Source organism: Zalophus californianus, chromosome 3 (genome assembly GCF_009762305.2).
Source record: "Zalophus californianus isolate mZalCal1 chromosome 3, mZalCal1.pri.v2, whole genome shotgun sequence".
In the NCBI taxonomy this organism is placed as follows: domain Eukaryota; kingdom Metazoa; phylum Chordata; class Mammalia; order Carnivora; family Otariidae; genus Zalophus; species Zalophus californianus.
Window position 1 is genome coordinate 56,346,876 of NC_045597.1, and position 17,738 is coordinate 56,364,613.

At 41.7% G+C, this 17,738-nt stretch overlaps 1 protein-coding gene across 3 annotated transcripts in view; it reads right to left on the reverse strand.

Annotated features, from left to right (window-relative positions):
* LCP1 (lymphocyte cytosolic protein 1) overlaps window positions 1-17,738 on the reverse strand; it is a 100,583-nt gene that overhangs the window by 40,637 nt on the left and 42,208 nt on the right. The window contains exon 1 of one of the 3 annotated variants that reach the window (XM_027589372.2): window positions 11,710-11,833. The exons of 1 other annotated variant lie outside the window; for it this stretch is intronic. The gene's annotated coding sequence lies outside the window, so the exon portion shown is untranslated. Of the gene's footprint in view, window positions 1-1,768; window positions 1,790-11,709; window positions 11,834-17,738 lie in introns of those variants that run through there. One more of the 3 variants, XM_027589373.2, reaches the window with a different exon arrangement.

Below are 17,738 nucleotides of genomic sequence, written 5' to 3' on the forward strand. Positions count from 1 at the left end.
GACCAAGGCTAGGCAAATGAATTCTTCTGGGTGTTTTTTCTTGACTTTGCATTGAGGCCCTCTGATTTTCCTTTGCAATCAAAATAGCAAACCACATTAAAACAACTCACCCTGAGGCACAATGTTCAAAAGATAAAATGCCAAAATCACAAATACTAAAATGACACCTTCAGACTTCTAAAAACAATCTGCATGGCTTCAGACATTCCGTTCTGGCTGTTGGGTGGGGATCAGTGAACTCTTCTACCTCTGAGGTCTGGTCCTGACCTGGGCACGTGGCTTCCGGGTCCACACCCATCTCTTCCAGCAGATTATGAGATCACAAGCTGGAAGTCTGGACCAGAAGTCATCTCATGGAGCTGCCACATGGCAGGTAATCAAGTGAACGAACAAACCCATTAATTGATGGCATACAGGGCTTGAGAAGTCTACTCTCACCTCCTTTGAGGCGTTTAACGATAATATTCTTGTGCACATGCTAAAAATATCCCTCCGGTGGAAAGGGACAAATGCCTAGAGCAAGCAAGCGAGTGCTTTGAATTTTGTGAAACCATTTTGCTGGAAGAATGACTTCGCTGAGTTGATTTGGGGACTGAAGAGAGGCTAATGTCCCTAGGCAGTCTTCGACCTGGCCATGGAATGCTCCCTGGCCCTGCTCCACCAGCCGCCAGCCACGGGTTTCTGCCTGCGGCAGCAGAGCCTAGCACTGAACCTCTTCAAGCTATTTCTATAAACCCTGCTGGCTGCCTGTGATGCTTGGCAGTGGGTATCTAAGTACAGTGTCTGACTTTGAGCAGAGTCCTGCTGAGGTGAGAGGAAAGGAACTATGGAGACACATCAGTGACCAAAAGGAGGGTGAAACCAGCCAGGATGCTCTCAGAACCAGGAGCATCTAGGAAGTAGTGAGGAATGGGTGCTAGAGTTCCCCTGGACATAACTTGCATAGCACTATCTGGACTATGAAATTCATCCTCTGGTAATTCTTAAACATCTGCTATGAAACAAATGCATATATCTGTACATTTCTTCTTTCAATAGTATCTGCCAAATACCTACTCTGTGCAGGTCCTGGGTTAGATGCTGGCAACACAAAGATTAGATGTGGCCCAGGTCTGTTCAGTACAGGGGAGAGTGGATTCTAGTTACTAGAATACAGAGGGAAATTTAGATCCACAGGAAGGGGGAAAAGAGCTCTCGCCTGGAAAGCCAAGCATGGCCCCCACAAGAAGTGACATTTGACCTGGATTTCCACAGATGAGGAGCTGCTTAAAGATCAGTCTTTTTTCTTATTCATGCAGGATGATTAATCCTTATTCCCTCCATAGAATGTTCTCTCCATCTATGTTGGAGTCAGAGAAAACAATAGCTAAAGGAAAAATGGGAAGGCCAGCTAATGTTTACTGAATGGTTATTCAATGCTAAGTGTTTAATATGCATTATCACATTTAACTTTAGCCACAATCCTATAGAGCATTATTATGGTTTCCTCTGTATAGATGAGGGAACTGAGATTTTAGTAACAGGCCCAGGGTTACCTTGCTATGAACTAGGGAAGCCTTACGCTTACACCAGAGCCTGGGGGTAGGGGAGAGCACCCTACCGCTACCCCTACACTGCAGGCCAACACAATGTAGGTCTTACTGGAGGCACCTTTCCTTGTGCCTGTGACCACTGGGTTTCTTTATCTTAAGGTTCTCTGCTCTCCTTCAGGGTTACTCAGCTCTGACCTCGTGTTAACGAGGGACACACACCCTTTGCAAGATTTTACCTATGACTGAGGCTTTTCCTGGGCTCTTTTGAGAAGTTCTAAATGTTTCTTCTCTTCAATTCTTCACCATCTTGAGCGAAGAGTTAAGAGCGAGAACACCACCAGGGGGATCTTGCCCGTTCCTGCCCATGCCTCCTGCCTTTGGTGCACAAGGGATCCTCTTCGCTAGAAGCTCCACACCTGTCATCCAATCACATTTCATAAAGCACTGGCCTTCTTCTAGGTGCTGGAGATGCAAAGATGAATAGATGAATCCTTGCTCTTACAGGAAACCCAGTCCCGTGAAGGAGGAATTTGCCTATGCAACTCAGAGCCCACCCTGACCTTCACACTCGAAAAGGGGTTATTATCACGGTGCTGTGGGAGCACAGAGAGGAAAGCACTTAACTCTGCCCCAGAAGGGAAGGGAAAGCTATCCAAAGAAGGTGATGCTAACCTTCATTGAGCTACATCTTAAAGAACCAGTTGGAGTTTTCCAAAAAGAAAAAATGGAAAAGGGCCCTCCATTTCTCCACACATTGGTGCCTCCCTTACCCACGGGGTATACGTTCCAAGACCCCCAGTGGATGCCTGAGACCACAGATAGTACCAAACTAGAAATACCTATAAACACTATGTTTTCCTTTATATATACACAACTATGATAAAGTTTAATTTATAAATTAGGCATAGTAAGAGACTAGCAATAGTAACTATTAGAACAATTCTAACAATATTCTGCAATAAAATTTATGTGAATGTGGTCTCTCTCTCAAAGTACCTTATTGTAATGTACTCACCCTTCTTGTGAAGATGGGTGATGATAAAATGCCTACGTGATGAGATGAAGTGAGGGGAATGATGTAAGCACTGTGATGCAGCCGTAGGCTACTGTTGACCATTGACCTTCTGAAAATATGTCAGGAGGAAGATATTCTGCTTTCAGGACCACAGTTGACTGTAGGTAACTGAAACTATGGAATGCGAACCACAGATAAGGGGGGCTACTGTATAAGAGAAAAGAGGCCTGCAAAGTGAGGAGACAGGCAGGAGATCACCAAGGAAGCTGTTGTGGGTTTGGCATGACTGGCCCAGGAGGTAGCTCCTAGAAGAATTTGGGCAAGAGCCAGCATGGTTGCCTTCCTCACTAGCTCTTGTTTCTAGAAGAAAAACCTTGGTGGTCTAGGCTCTCCTTGCTATCTTCAGTCACAATGCTTACGGCATCCCCTCTAGGTAATACACTCTCCAACCTCCTCAAGCCACAAAATGATCACACCTAGAAGCCATTTTGGTTTGTTTGTATGGACAAAGCTTCCTCCTCCTATCACCATCTCCCATCTAGAAAATACAGCCCTGCAGAGTGAGAAGGGAACTGGACATGTTAAAAATGGGAAATGGGGACCCAGAAAAGTGAAGTTGCTCCCCAAAGTTTCACAGTGAGTCAGTGATTGGTCTGAAAAGAGAAGTAGGAGAATGGAGAATGCTAGTTTGGTCTAATCAAGATATGGGAAAAACAGAAGTCCATTAACATTTAAACTACCTAACAGATTACAAACAAACAAACAAACCCGTGAGATGCAAAGTCCATGAAATGTGCTTTATATCTCAGGTACGTAGAGCGAGAGGAAAACAGGGGAGGGGGTTCTTCTCCCTCACCTTTCAAGATGGCATAGGCTCCATAATTTACACCTTCTCCTATTGCTACCAGAGGAGCTTTTTCCCAGTCCAAGCCAGCAAGAAGGCATGTCAGGCATCCCATAAACCTCATCCAAATGCTAATGATCTTATCTTCCTTTGGGAAGTTATATGTATAATTGTATACCTACAGTAAACTAAAAAGCAACATGGTATGGTGAAAAAATGGATGAGTTTCTACGCAACTGCTTCTTGCTATGTGTTTCTGCGTTCCTTAAGTTTTCTGAGCCTCAGTTTCTTCATATGCTCATATGTTAATAAAAAAGGATATTAGCAATGCAATTTACAGTGCTCACTCCATAGGGTTGGGTTAGAATTCAATGAGACAAAGGGTTTAAACTGTATATAACAGTGTTTGGTGAAGGAAGGAAGGATGGAAAGAGTTAAGAAATGAAGGGGAAAATTAAAAAAAAAAAAAAGAACTTTCACAAAATTATCCTGGGGAACAAACTCAATTTCCACTATAAATTGTATAAAATATTATGTAGAGTCACCACCTAAAATCCACACTTAACTGTATGTATGTTGTGTGTGTGTGTGTGTGTGTGTGTGTGTATAAATCTAGATTTCACATCTATGTTCTATCTTCAAATGTCCTGAGCTTGGCTTGTTTGGGCTTTTACCACATTTCTCATCCAGAGTCCTTGAAGGCAGTTTCAAAATGTATTACAGAAGTGACGGATGCCACAGACGAGAAGCTGAAGGCATTGGTATTGGCTGATCTCAGATTGAATGGTCAAGGGGCTCTGGGCTTAGCCTCACCTGAAATACTGACAGTGGAAAGTACCTACTAACAGTTGAGGAAGTGTGGACAGAGGAGGAAAATGCACAGCAGTCTTAAAAGGCTGACCACATCCACCATGAGTCACAAAAAGCAATGAGACCTATGGGTATGTGTGAGAAGGACCATCGGCCAATGCCTCCTCAGTCTCAGGGGTGCACCAGTACCCGGGGACTGATTCTGTCAGCCCCAACTCCTATCCGCTCCCTCCTTCTCCAGGCATTTTCTCTATTACCGTTGGAGCTGGAAAAATACTGAGACAATGTGCAGCCCACATTTGTCTATTAGCAATGACAGCAGAGGCTTCTATTTGTTCTTAATAATAGGACCTACCTCTTTTCTATAGGCTCTTTGGGGGTAGTTGTTCTAGAATCTCTAACGACAAGCTGATTCTCACAAAAAGCAAATGAGGACTAACAGATACACGGGGGCAGGAAATTTGTATTAATTTGATGGTCTATCCTTATCTCTGCTCTGTTGGAAGCCATGGTTTGGTTGGCAAATATTTACCAATACCAGTTAACAACAGGTTTTGTGATAACATTTCTTTTGTCAAAATTTTAAAACACCTTTAAGAACCTGTGACTGTAAAATGGGAAAGAGGCAGGGTGTAAATCTTGGTTCCGGCACTTCCTGGCTCTGGGACCTTGGATGTCACCTTCCCCAAACCTCAGTTTGGTCATCTGTTATAAGAATAGGACCACATCAACCTTATCCAGCTTTGGTGTGAAAATGTTAAGAGTAAATATATGTCAAGGGTTTAGCACGACGCCTACTAAATAGCAAGGGCCCGGTCAGTCCGCAGTGATGCGTGTAGTAGAGTGAAGTGTGCACAATGGCTGATGGCAGGAAGAAGTGGAAGAGGAAAATGAACCCAAGAACAGACGGAGGAAACAGATAGTACTTTCCCCCATTTTACAGATGAAGAAACTGAGACTTGCTCAGGCTCCACACTTAGTACAAGGCTAGAAAATGCATCCAAATTTGCTCTCCCTCTGTATACCAATACCACATTTCACGCACAGAAAGGACAGTCCGACTCACAAAGTTTAAAAAACTAACATTATATACAATGTTAAATACAGTATATATTGGGACGCCTGGGTGGCTCAGTCGGTTAAGCAGCTGCCTTCGGCCCAGGTCATGATTCCAGGGTCCTGGGATCGAGTCCTACATTGGGCTCCTTGCTCAGCAAGGAGCCTGCTTCTCCCTCTCTCTCCCTCTGCTTGTGCTCTCTCTGTCAAATAAATAAAATCTTTAAAAAAAAATACAGTATATATTATATACATTCTATATGATCACCAGACGGATGAAGTATCACAATTGCCTTTCTCTGTGGTCATTGGAAAGAAACGAAGAATCAAGGATATTTTGATGAAAAAAATCTTAATTTGAAAGACAATGAGGGAAGGGAAAGATCTGAAAAATGTCTCAAAGGTGACTATAGTGTTCTATCTCTCCAAAGGGAAAATTTTTTTTAACGTTCATAAAGCACTGGAAACACCAGGGAAAGGTCGTTTCACATTTTTAAGATGAAGAAGGGGAGCTCAGTAATGCCCAACGGCATAGTCGCTCATTGTGTTCGTACTTTCACTTTGCACATATTACCCAGATTTCTCCTTAGGGACCCTCCTGGTGAAAATAACCTGAGCTGATGATGTCAAGGAGGTGTAGAGGACCCATGTTCTAAAATGTTACACCAGAGGTTAACAAAGATGCCGTCTGAATTCTATATTTTGCCTGAAAAATGACAAAAGGAAGATGTAAATTTTATACAAATACATCTGTGTGCCTCTTAACTTCATACGTTCGAATACACGGCTTGCATGAATCTGGGTGCTGACTGCCCAACTGAGGGATCAAAATGCAGGCTCTTGTTTAAATGCAAAGTAATTATTCTATTAATTCACTTCCCTCTTGAAATTACAAGAGAAGAAAGGAAAAATTATCCAGGAGATTGCAATTCACATGCATAATTAATTGGCCTACAGAATTTGGTGTCTTGGCTTTTCTGCCTGTGGAGAACATAATCTCTTCCCCACTTTACTTCTGCCACTCAGGAAAAGAGAGAGAGAGAGAGAGAGAGAGAGAGAGAGAGAGAGAGAGTGTGTGTGTGTGTATGTGAATGTGTGTGTGTGAGTGTATTGTGAGAGTGTGTGTGTGTGTGAGAGAGTATGAATGTGTGTGAGTGTTGTGTGTGTGTGAGTGTATGTGTGTGAGTGTGTGTGAGAGAGTGTGTGAGAGAGAGAATGTGTGTGAGAGAGATGTGTGTGAGAGAGAGAGAGAGAGAGAGAGAGAATATGACAGAGAGACAGAGAAATCCATCTGTCAACAACTGGTGCTGGACTAAAACAAGAATCAAGGCTGCAACCACAGGACTGTGGCTTTATTAGATGCTCAATTTAACATTTTAGCTTGTCTTTCCCCCAGACAAAAACTAATGACCATATTTGAGAAACAAGCCTCCTTTTAACTTATAAATGGGGCTGATGCACAGGTGTGGCTCTGAAGTCGACCACAACTTATTTGAACTTTAAAAATGGGTCACTTTTCCCCCTCTCTTTTTCAACTCACAATTAAAACACTCTCATTCTTTCACAGTTTGTAGGACACCGATGTTTGGCCATTACTGTATAATTATGGGTATACGTGCTTTGGTGTAAATACTAAATTATTTATTTGTCAGTCAGTCACAAAAATCAGAAAATGTGAATACCACTTGACTCAAAGTATTCCACCCTTCTAAGACTGAGAACTTTTCCAAGCTTTTGAAGATAGAAGTCATGTTTTACGACCAATGCAGAGATCTTTAACTTGGTAAAAACTAAACCCTCAGTCAAATGCATAGAGATGCTGGGTAAATAGTGATGATGATGATAGACAAAGAAGTAGTCTGTTTGATAAAAGCAATTATAATATAGATGCACTTATTTGGGATAAATTATGATTATTTGAGCTCAGCTCAAGAGCTGAGGTACAAATAAGCACCATGGTCTGCTGCCTGTTTATTCCAGGAGAATATTACTTTCTCCTGGAATTCAGCAGTTATACAAAATTGATTCGGCTGTGGAAAATTAAATAATAAAATATTTGAACGCAGGGCGCCTGGGTGGCTCAGATGGTTAAGCGTCTGCCTTCAGCTCAGGTCATGATCCCAGGGTCCTGGGATCGAGTCCAGCATCGGGCTCCCTGCTCCTTGGGAGCCTGCTTCTCCCTCTGCTTCTCTCTCTCTCTCTCTCTCCCTCTGTCTCTCATGAATAAATAAATAAAATCTTTAAAAAAAAAAGTAAAATAAAATATTTGAATGCATTAACTTGTCTTCAAATCTGAAGGTAACACCCGTAACCACTTCACAAGATTATTGCGATGATTACATGCATCAGTATGGTTAAAAACACTTAGGAAAATACTCAATCCAAAGTGAGTAGTACGTTAAGTGTTAGCTGCTATTATTAGGGTGTGCTGTGTCTTATAAGATGGAGAGATGATGAAATTACGGGGAAGACTGATGTAATCACTGACACTGGCAAACCAGAACAATGGGGACAGTCTGACAGTTTAAGGAAGCTGATTTAGGAGGAAATTGAGGAAAGCCACGGGAGATGCTATCTGGGCAGCCCCGTGTTGGCTGTAGCTGGGGGGAGATGCCCCTAGAATGTGGATATCTAATCTGGTGGCAGCTCCTCAGAACTTCAAAATGGAAACAGTATGAAACATACTTTTTTTTAAACTTGAAATTTCAAAGTTTTTTGTCTTTAACGTTTAGTTGTTTACAGAAAGAGTGAGTGCAGAGGGGGAGAGGGAGAGAGAGAATCCCAAGCACTTTCCACTGAGCGGGGAGCCCAGTGGGCTCGATCCCATGACCCAGAGATCATCACCTCAACCGAAATCAAGAGTTGAACGCTTAACCCACTGAGCCACCCAGGTGGCCTGAAACATGAACACTTTTGATTTAAGCGCATTGCCATCTGGCAAAATAGGGAAACTTGAAACTCTTGGAATCTGCTGACCATGGTTAGTTTTATATTTCGGTGGGGCTCTAATTCTAATTTTTACGCCCGCAGGGTTCAATATGCAGATGGCATAGCCTTATTTCAGTTGATGATTTCTGGGGGTTGGGAAACTAGCTGACAGAAAACGCTAAAGAGACAATTAGACTAATATAATGTTATTCTGCTATAAAATCTTCTATTAGTCATAAAATCCAGTGCCTTCACAATCTTTCTAAATTGTGACTCTTCATTAATATAATCTCATGAGCAAGTTTCTTAATTTTATTTCACCTAAACGGATATAAAAATTTGTTTGCCCTTTCTCCTGTATACATAAAGGCCCTTTATTTTGTAAGTAACAAGGAGAAGCTGACTTGAGAACTTTCTAGAATAATCCAAAGTAATTAAGCAAAAGTTAATGATATCTGTTTCCGTGTTTTCTGTCATCAAAGAAGCCTATTATCGGTGCAATAATTTCGGTAAGGGTAGTTAAGTTTTAGCTCAAAGAATGTTTTTAGACTAAAATAATGAGATTATAATTTTGTCTGTTTGCTGTAGTCATTGGACAATTTCTTAAATACCTTGAACTCAAGGTCCATTTAGTGCTTTGAGGCTAAAATGAAGAACAGTGTTTTGGCAAAGAGGAAGCATGGTTGAATGCAAACGATTGTATGATTACTGTAACTTCTTTCACGGCAGTCACTGGGGGAACTCAGTAAATATTAAGTTAATAAGTGAAGTCAAAGAAAAGACTTCTGTTGCATATCTCAGGAGCTGAGAGAAAATACTTATGACAACTTTTCAATTCAATCAATGTCATTAGCGCCTCCCATGTGCTAGGAGAGCTAGGGAAGGGGCTCAGGCTGTCAGCAAAAAGGACTTGGCGCTAAAACAGTATGATTACTGCTATACTTATTCTAAGATCAAAGCACTAAGCGGGCACGCACAGAAGAAACCGTTAGTGGGGGCAAGGAAGACGGGGGAAGGGTCCAGTAAGGACACGTTTCTTGATGTGAGCCCTGAAAACTGATCCTAAGTTTTACAAATTAAAGAAGAAAGCAATCAAGCGCAACAGTTGGAGCAAAAAGAAGTTAAAGAGCATAGAACTTTCTGGCGGCTTGTGGTCTTGTACACCCAGAACGTGGCCAAGAGAGGATGGTGGAGAGCCAGAGCAGAAGGAAGTGACAAGAACTAAGGTTGGGGAAGTGGTTGAGGCAAGCTGGTGAAGGCACACAATTCTTTAGTAAAATTATACATTAATTAAAAGAGAATACTTCTTTATTATTATATGAAACCCACAATGATATAGCTTACTTATAAAAATAAAAATGCTTCTGGGTTTATTGCGAATTTTTTTCTCTTCTTTCTTTCTTTCCCCCCCCCTCTCTTTCTCCCCCTCCCTCCCTTAAAATTATGAGCGCCAAGATCTCTTCAGTCAGCTTCAGAAATAAAAGCCTCTAATGATCTACACCTAGGAAAAATATGCTGGTGCGGAAGAGGGGATCTAAAATAAACAGCAGCTTATAGAGAAGCAATATGGAGCTGAACATCCTGGCTATCTACCATTCCTCGACCCTCCAAATGCCCAGTGACCTTTGGCCAGTTCCTTCCAGGGTGATTCCACTCCTCAGGTCTAGGGGCGGTTAAGAGAATTACGTGAGATAATGCACAAAGACTGGCTGCACATATTAAGTACATATAAATATTATAATAATAGTATTATCACTTGTCGTCTTTAAGTAGGTAATATCTCAATGAGACTTGTCCACCTCCTCCCCTTCTTCAAAGGGATTGGAAAAAGAATTATAAATGAGATTAAAATGCTGAAATTGTTTGCCAAGTTACCGATTGTTTTGAGGCATACTCCCCTTTATAAACTAAAGGAGACAAAATTTAAAATGTGACAAAGAAAAGCATCCCTGAGATAGTTAATGAAGAGTCCCACCATAGCAGTGCTTGTTCAAAGGACAAGACCCAGAAGATTCTTCCCTGATGATACTGGGGGTGAGTTGGAATGAAGAGAAATGGATATTTTATAACACTTGAACAGTCTAAACTTGATTTAAATCAAGAGAGTTTTTTTCTTCCCATTTTGAATTAACTTTTTCACATTCCATTTTATTTCCTCCCAAAGTAAGGAAAATACGGACATACCTTCACATTCTAATTTATTTTGTTCTCATTAACATTTTTACTGGAAATAAGAGCATTTTTTTAAATTTGTTCTCTTCTGGGATTCAGGTCCTCCTCCCCCAATTCCACATTCTTGCTAGTTTGAAACCATTCAGGAAAGATGTGTAAACAATATGGACGGCCACATTTTGCAACTTTCAGAAATTCACATTTATAGGCAAATGACTAATTCCATTCAAATTTGCCCGTGCAGATGTTCTTTGAAAATTTTTATTTAATAGAAACCAGTTTATGATCAATTTATGTAAATTTAAAATTAAGACATGGCGAATAAACCACCATTGTCGACTGAGTTTTTTTTTAAGTTGTCCCGAGGAAATCACTTTAGAACACAATTTGCTCTACTGAATAAGAAAAATTGGGTTTTGGTAAGTGTCCTGATAAATTAATCCATTTCCACCCCAAATGCCTTTTTATGTTTATCATCTGTCGATGGTTCTTAATACCGTTGGATAAGGATAATTAAATGAAGGTTGATGCTACAAGATCCAAAGTCTATGTTTCAACAGAGCTTCTGGAGTAAATATCCTATATCAACTCTATCAGAATTTCTGTTGTAGACAGAACCCTTTCATCCAGACCTTAACAGTCATTTGGCCATAAGCCTAACCAATAGTTGAGACAATTCTGCAAAAACAGTACAATTAAGCAAGGCAAATTACTTTTATTTCTACAGAATAAATAAAGAAGAGGCACCTCGGATGCTTTGTGGTTATTAAACACACCCATTAAAAACTGTTGGCGCCAAAATCACTCAAACACCCAGTAACACACTCAGTAACGTATGACTCAAGACATTAATATAACCACTCAAGTACTGTAAAGAAACTTTTTAGAAAAACAGAACCACAGGAGATAAAATTAAACTACTCCCACTAGGCCAACGAGCAGCACAATCTAAGTGATCAATACGCACTTTCCTGAAAACATTTTAAGGTAGATAAAATCACAGTAAATAGCCTCCCTGAAATGGAGCAAGAGAAATAAATCAAAACATGGTTTGGTTTGAAAGGGGGGAAAAAGAAGAATCATTGTTTTGGGGGGTGATAGCTGTGGGTAACTAGAGAAGCAGCCCCCACCCCCCAGAGGACTGAGGGGGTCCCACTCTGGGCAGCCACACAAGGTGGCGGCAGCTTGGTGGGGCAGTTAAACCGTAGCATGGCTCACACAGGGCTCGGGTGACAGGTGCTCGGATCTCAGTCCCCTGAAGGCAGAACCCACAATCCACAGAAACAGAGCTGCCCAACGAGCAAAACATCATAAGCGCTTAGAAACAACAAAAAGACATGAAGAAAATTTACCTTGTAGAGAAACTGTCCTCAGTGGTACTGGCGTGTGACCAGAAACCCCCTTCTTTCTGATCTGCAGAACAACTTTGTCAAACCCGGGTGTGCAGTCACAAGGCAGGAAGTGACTAGAATGACAAATCATCAGCCAGGAAAGAAATAGATTTTGTCTTTATAAGGACATTTTACCTAACTTTTTTTTTTTCTTTCATGTCTCCTCCCCCACAGGAATCACCTGACAGAACAGGTCACACTGAAATTCAGAAGTTTCCTACCACTTCCTCTTTATAAAGTATTTCTCTCTCTCCTTCCCTTTCTTTCTTCTCTAGCTGTCTCTTAGGCTCTGGGCTGCTTAAACCTGTCTGATTTCAGATAACAAGGCAAGGTCAGCCTGCTACCTCTACTACTTGCTCTGGCCCCCAGCGGCAAATGCAAAGCCCAGGTGCCTGGCTACTCACAGCAAAGACAAACGATTAGTGGAGTAGCCAGAGGGGAAAGGCGGCAGGTACACCTGAAGCAAACTAAAAGGGATTTCCTTGGGAAAGCCCCGCCCCAGCCAAAACCTAACTTTGCTTAAGTGTCCCTGAACAATGATCTTATTCGAGCGAACAAAACAAAATGGTCTCTTTAAGGGGAAGGACCTACAAAAGAAAGGCCACTATATTATTTACGCATTCTTTTATTTATAGAACATCTATGAGCTAGGGATCTCTTTAACCCAATTAGAGATTTCAATTATTTAGACGCTTCCTATAAAGAGCACCGGTGGATCACACAGGCAACTGCTAGAGTTAAATGGGTAGCTAGATTCCTTCCTACAGACCAGATTTAGTTTTTGAACGCACATTTTATCAAATGAGCGAGAGAATTTTAAAAAGAAGTAAAAAGCTCTATTCTATGTCTAAACGCTGGATGCGGGTCTTGAGGGCAAATTCCCATTTTCAAAAGCTAAGTGCTCAAGTACCCATGGCCTCATGGAGGCTGTGAAGGTCGTGTTAGTGCCCGGAGTCGTGTTAACTAAACATGAAGCATCATCTCCAGATTGTCTCCACACTGTGTGCGGTTCCAATGGTCAGCTGTTGAGGAATGAGGATAATGGCTGCGCTTCAATCTGATGACAGTGCTTGATCATTCTATATGCCTCTGTAGTTGCTGGGGGCCTGGGACACAACCAGCGGGTACTCTGGTTGGGGAGCTGCCCTTATACTTCTTTCGCTTCTTTGATTTCTCCTCTAGAAAGTTCCTGCTTCTGACCTCAAAAGTTAAGCCGAGATATTTCCGATTTATCTACTTCATTAGCCCCTGGTGTGGTAACTTCTTGGTCAGAACCACACAGAGGCCATTTTGAAGAAGAGGGTGGACAGAGTAATGGAAGAGATGGTGGAGATTCGGTCCATTCTGAAGGTGGTTCACCTCCAGGGAACTATCAGCCCTCTTGTGACTCCCAAGGAAGACTGAGAGGGTGAATCAGACCCTGTTTTCTCCATTGCATAATTACTCCCAACTAATAGAATGCAGAGGGGTTTCAAGAAGCACCTAAATTATTTTGGGACACCAAAGAAACACCCGTACATCATTGTGACCGTACTGGTCCCACTACAAAGCAGCAAAATGCTAGTGGTTTCTACTCTGGTGGAAACAATCACCACTCTGGGCCCTGCAATCAGACTCTCCAGATAATGTCCTGATGGTTTGAGGATGAAAACATGTGAAACGTGGAGCTCCCTAATCTGGTTCTACGTCCCAGGTTGGAATGATGAACAGAATGAAGATCCAGGAGTAACACGTCATAAAGGGGAACGAGACTCATTGCATTTACCTGGGAGAAGGAGAGCAGCCGCATCCTGATTCTACTGGCGCCTGGTCATCGGAGAACTGAAGAATTTGTGAAGAAGAGCACGATATAGTTGTGCATTGGTTCAACAAGCATTCAAGTGCCTGTTTGCAGGCACTGGTGCTTCAGAGATGAATATGGTACGATCACTGCTCTCAAGGAGCACATAGTCTAGTAGGGAAGAAGACCATGTATGTAAATGAATGCCACCTGTTAGGAAAAGGGGTGCAAAGGGCTGCAGAACGGTGTGGCAGGTGCAGATGTGAGCAGAGCTGACACGGGAAGAAGGTGAAACACGTGTGGTGATGACGAGCCATCAGAGGAAGGATTCAGGATTCCAGACAATATCTAGTTTCTGGAAGATGAAAGTCACTGAATGGTGCCACTTTACCACCCAGGTGAAGGAGGCTTCTACTTGAGCACCAACTCAGCTTCAGCTCCACTCGGCCACCCACCGGCACCTCACCCACATCCTGGACTACTCCCTCTATCTGAATCACTTTATCTGCCTCCTGGCGGCATGTCTACCCAGATACTGGCAATTATTTAGGTCTCAGATCAAGGCTTTTTCAGAGGGCCAGATTTTATCACTGTCGGTGTTTAGAACAGCTTGTACATCATGATAATAAGAAGAAAACTGACTTCTGGTTTTACTGTTATTTTTCTGCTCTCTACAGACCATGCACCTCTGATGGCGGACACCCAAAGAGGACCTCCCTCACCCTCCATCAGCCTCTACTGCCACCTCTGCCATTTCTTCACCGGCCTGTCCTTTGCTTTCCTTCTACCCCTGCTGCCCTCCCCTACTCCCCCCACCCCTGGGCTGCTCACAAGCCCATGGCCTCAGTCCCTAATTCCACACCTAATTCTGCATCAGCACTGGATGCTGCTGAAGGAGGTCACAGAAACACAGACTTAGAGTTCAATCTACCTGCCTTCAAATTGCTGCTCAGAAATACTTCTGTTCAGTGTCATTAGTTCCTGAGAGCAAGCGTTACCAACCAGGGGTCTCTTGACCTCTAAAATTATATGCCTAATTTTGTGTGTATGTTCTTCTTCCTGGGTTAATCATATTACTTATCATAATATTAAAGAGATCACAGACCCCAAAAGTTAGACATTTGTTCCAAACTCTCTCCTCTTGCCTCAATCTCCTACTCCACCCTCCTGCAGCCTTTCCCGCCCCTTATTTACTGAGATGATCCAAGTCATCTGGCCCGAGAGTCCTCATCTAGCCTCCTCTGCTCTCACAAGATCTACCTTGCCCTCCTCTGTCCATCTGTAAAGGAAGAGGTGTTCTTGTGTCTTCTCAAAGTCAATAATTCCTCATTTTAATCCTAATCTTGTACCTTCTGTTTACTTAAAAACCTTGCTCCATCAATGACTATATATTTTTCTGGCATCTTTAATTTCTTATATTCCCTTCACTTCCCCTCCATGCATTGTGGAACGGGTACAAAGGGAGGAACACCTCTGCTTCACTCTGTTGTCACCTCTTCCCTCCCCCACACCTCTGATGGCTAGAGAATGAAAGTAAATAAGATGGGCACAATCCCCGCCTTTCTAGAATGTCCCCTGTAGTCAAGGACACAGACACATGAAAAAGCAAGAAGTACTCAGAACCACGAGATGAAAAGCAAAGTGCCTGTGGGAACACACAGCACTAAATCTAGACTTGGGGTCAGGGAGGCACACAGAGGGCAGAGTGGCGTGGTTAAGAGGAAAGACAATGGGCTACTTGTCTGGCGTCAAACCCCAGCTCTACAGCTGTACTTGTCATGTGACCTTGGGCCAATCACTTCATTTCGCTGGCCTCAGTTTCCTTATCTGGAAAATGGGGATAAGAACAACGTCTATTTTATACAATTGTTGTGAGGTTTAGGTTAAATTGTTAGATGTAGAGAACACCGTAGAGTGCCTGGCACATAATAATGATATATTAAGTATTAACTAGTCTTTTAATATTTATACCAGTCTCTGGACTAGACTCTGCACCTACATTATTTCATTTATTCCTCACAATGGCCCTCTCAATTACATTATTTTTGTGTTTCCTTCTTTTCTTTTTTTAGTATTGTTTCCAATTCTTCAGTACCTCTTTGCTATGGAATTCGATGCTGACATCTTTGCTGTGAGACTTTTCAGGACCTCCTACTAGAGAAGGTAGAGTGAGTAGGGTAAACCCACCCAGGCTTACTTCATGTAACTGGGAACAGAGCACTAATTAGAATGTTATCAGACGAGACACAAACAAGGGTCTTGAATATGCTTACATCATCTGACATGGTCTCCTGCATGTCTCACATTTACTATGAAGAAAATACACCCTTGTTTAAGTGGAAGGAGGAGAGGCTTGAGGCCAACCCGAACCCAACCCACAGCCCAGGGTGAATCTAGCTGACATTCTGAAGCAGAGCCATCCTGGCTGACCCATAAACCTAGGTTTGTTGTTGTGAAAAAGGTGAGATTCGGGAATGGTTTCCTATGCAAGGTTGTCCCAGAACACGTGACTAGTACTGCCCCCCTGACCAACTATTTACAACTCTGCTGCTCCTGGCATTGCCCATCATCCTTACTCTGCTCTGTTTTCTACAGAGTTAACACCATCTAGCATGCAATATTTTAACATAAAGTTTACTGTCTTCTCCAAAACATAAGCTCAACTTTGGGCAGATGTTTGTTTGTTTGTTTATTTATTTAAAGATTTTATTTTATTTGAGAGAGAGAATGAGAGAGAGAGAGAGAGAGAGCAGGAGAGGGGGGAGGGTCAGAGGGAGAAGCAGACTCCCTACCAAGCAGGGAGCCTGATATGGGGCTCAATCCCAGGACTCCAGGATCATGACCTGAGCCGAAGGCAGTCGCTTAACAGACTGAGCCACCCAGGTGCCCCTGGGCAGATGCTTATTGGTTTTCTTCCTGGCTCTTGGAGCAATGCCAAGGCTCAGGTAGGGAATGGGATGAATGAGTGAAAGCTTATTGTCCCTTTGCTTGATAGCAAAAATACAAAAGAAGCACCAGAGTGAATATATAAATTGTGGTTCCGTATAGTATCTAGCAGTTATAACAAGTGAACTACATGGCCTAAGGAAAAATAAATCTTAGAAAGATAAACTTGGGGGAAAAACAAACATTGCAGACTAATACTAATATTTGTATGCATTTTAAACAACTATCATAGTGTGGTTTATAGATGTGTGTGTAGATGTGTGTGTGTGTGTGTGTGTGTTTATAATACAAATATGTCTAAGGGATTATAATTGCCAATTTAAGAACATAGTTACCTCTGGTAAGTTAGGGAGGGAGTGGGATCAAGGAGGGTAGATAGGAGAATTCAACTATATCCAAAGCAAAATGTTCAGATTTGGCAAAAAAAAAAAAAAAAAAAAAAAAGTGTTGGTTGTGATAATTCTCTTTTATCATATTTTAAATATTCTTCATTTAAATTTTTAAAAATTTACTTTCATGATTAATAATATATTCACATGGCTTAAAATTTAAAAGATGTACTAAGTTATATGGTAAAAATTTTGTCTTCCTACTCTGTTCCCTGGTAATTCATTCCCTCTTCAATTTTTAAATAAATAATGGCTTTGTTGAGATATGACTGACCATAAAATTCACCTTTTAAAACTGAAATTCAGTGGGTTTTAGTATACTAACAGAGTTGGGCAACTATCACACTACCTAATTCTAGAACATTTCATTATCCCAGAAAGAAATGCTACATGTACCCATCAGCTGTTACTCCCCATTTATCCTCACCTCTCAACACCCCAGCCACTTATTTATTTAGTCTCTAGATTTGCCTGTTCTAGACATTTCATATAAGTGAAATCGTATGATATGTGGTCTCTAGTGACTATTTTCTTTTACTTACCAGGATATTGTCAAGGTTCATCTATGTTATAACATGTATCAGTACTTCATTCCTTTCTATAGAAGAATAATATTGGCATATGGATATACCACATTTTATTTATCCACTCATTAGTTGATAGACAATTGAGAGTTGTTTCCACTTTTCAGATATATGAATAATGTTGCTATGAATGTTTGTTTACATGTTTTTGTGTGGACATATGTTTTCTTTAATATTTTAATCAAAGCAATATTTGAACACCATGGGGTTAGGAGGGCTGACCCCACACACAGTTGAAAATCCATGTGTAACTTTTGATTCCCCCAAAACTTAACTATTAATAGCTTACTG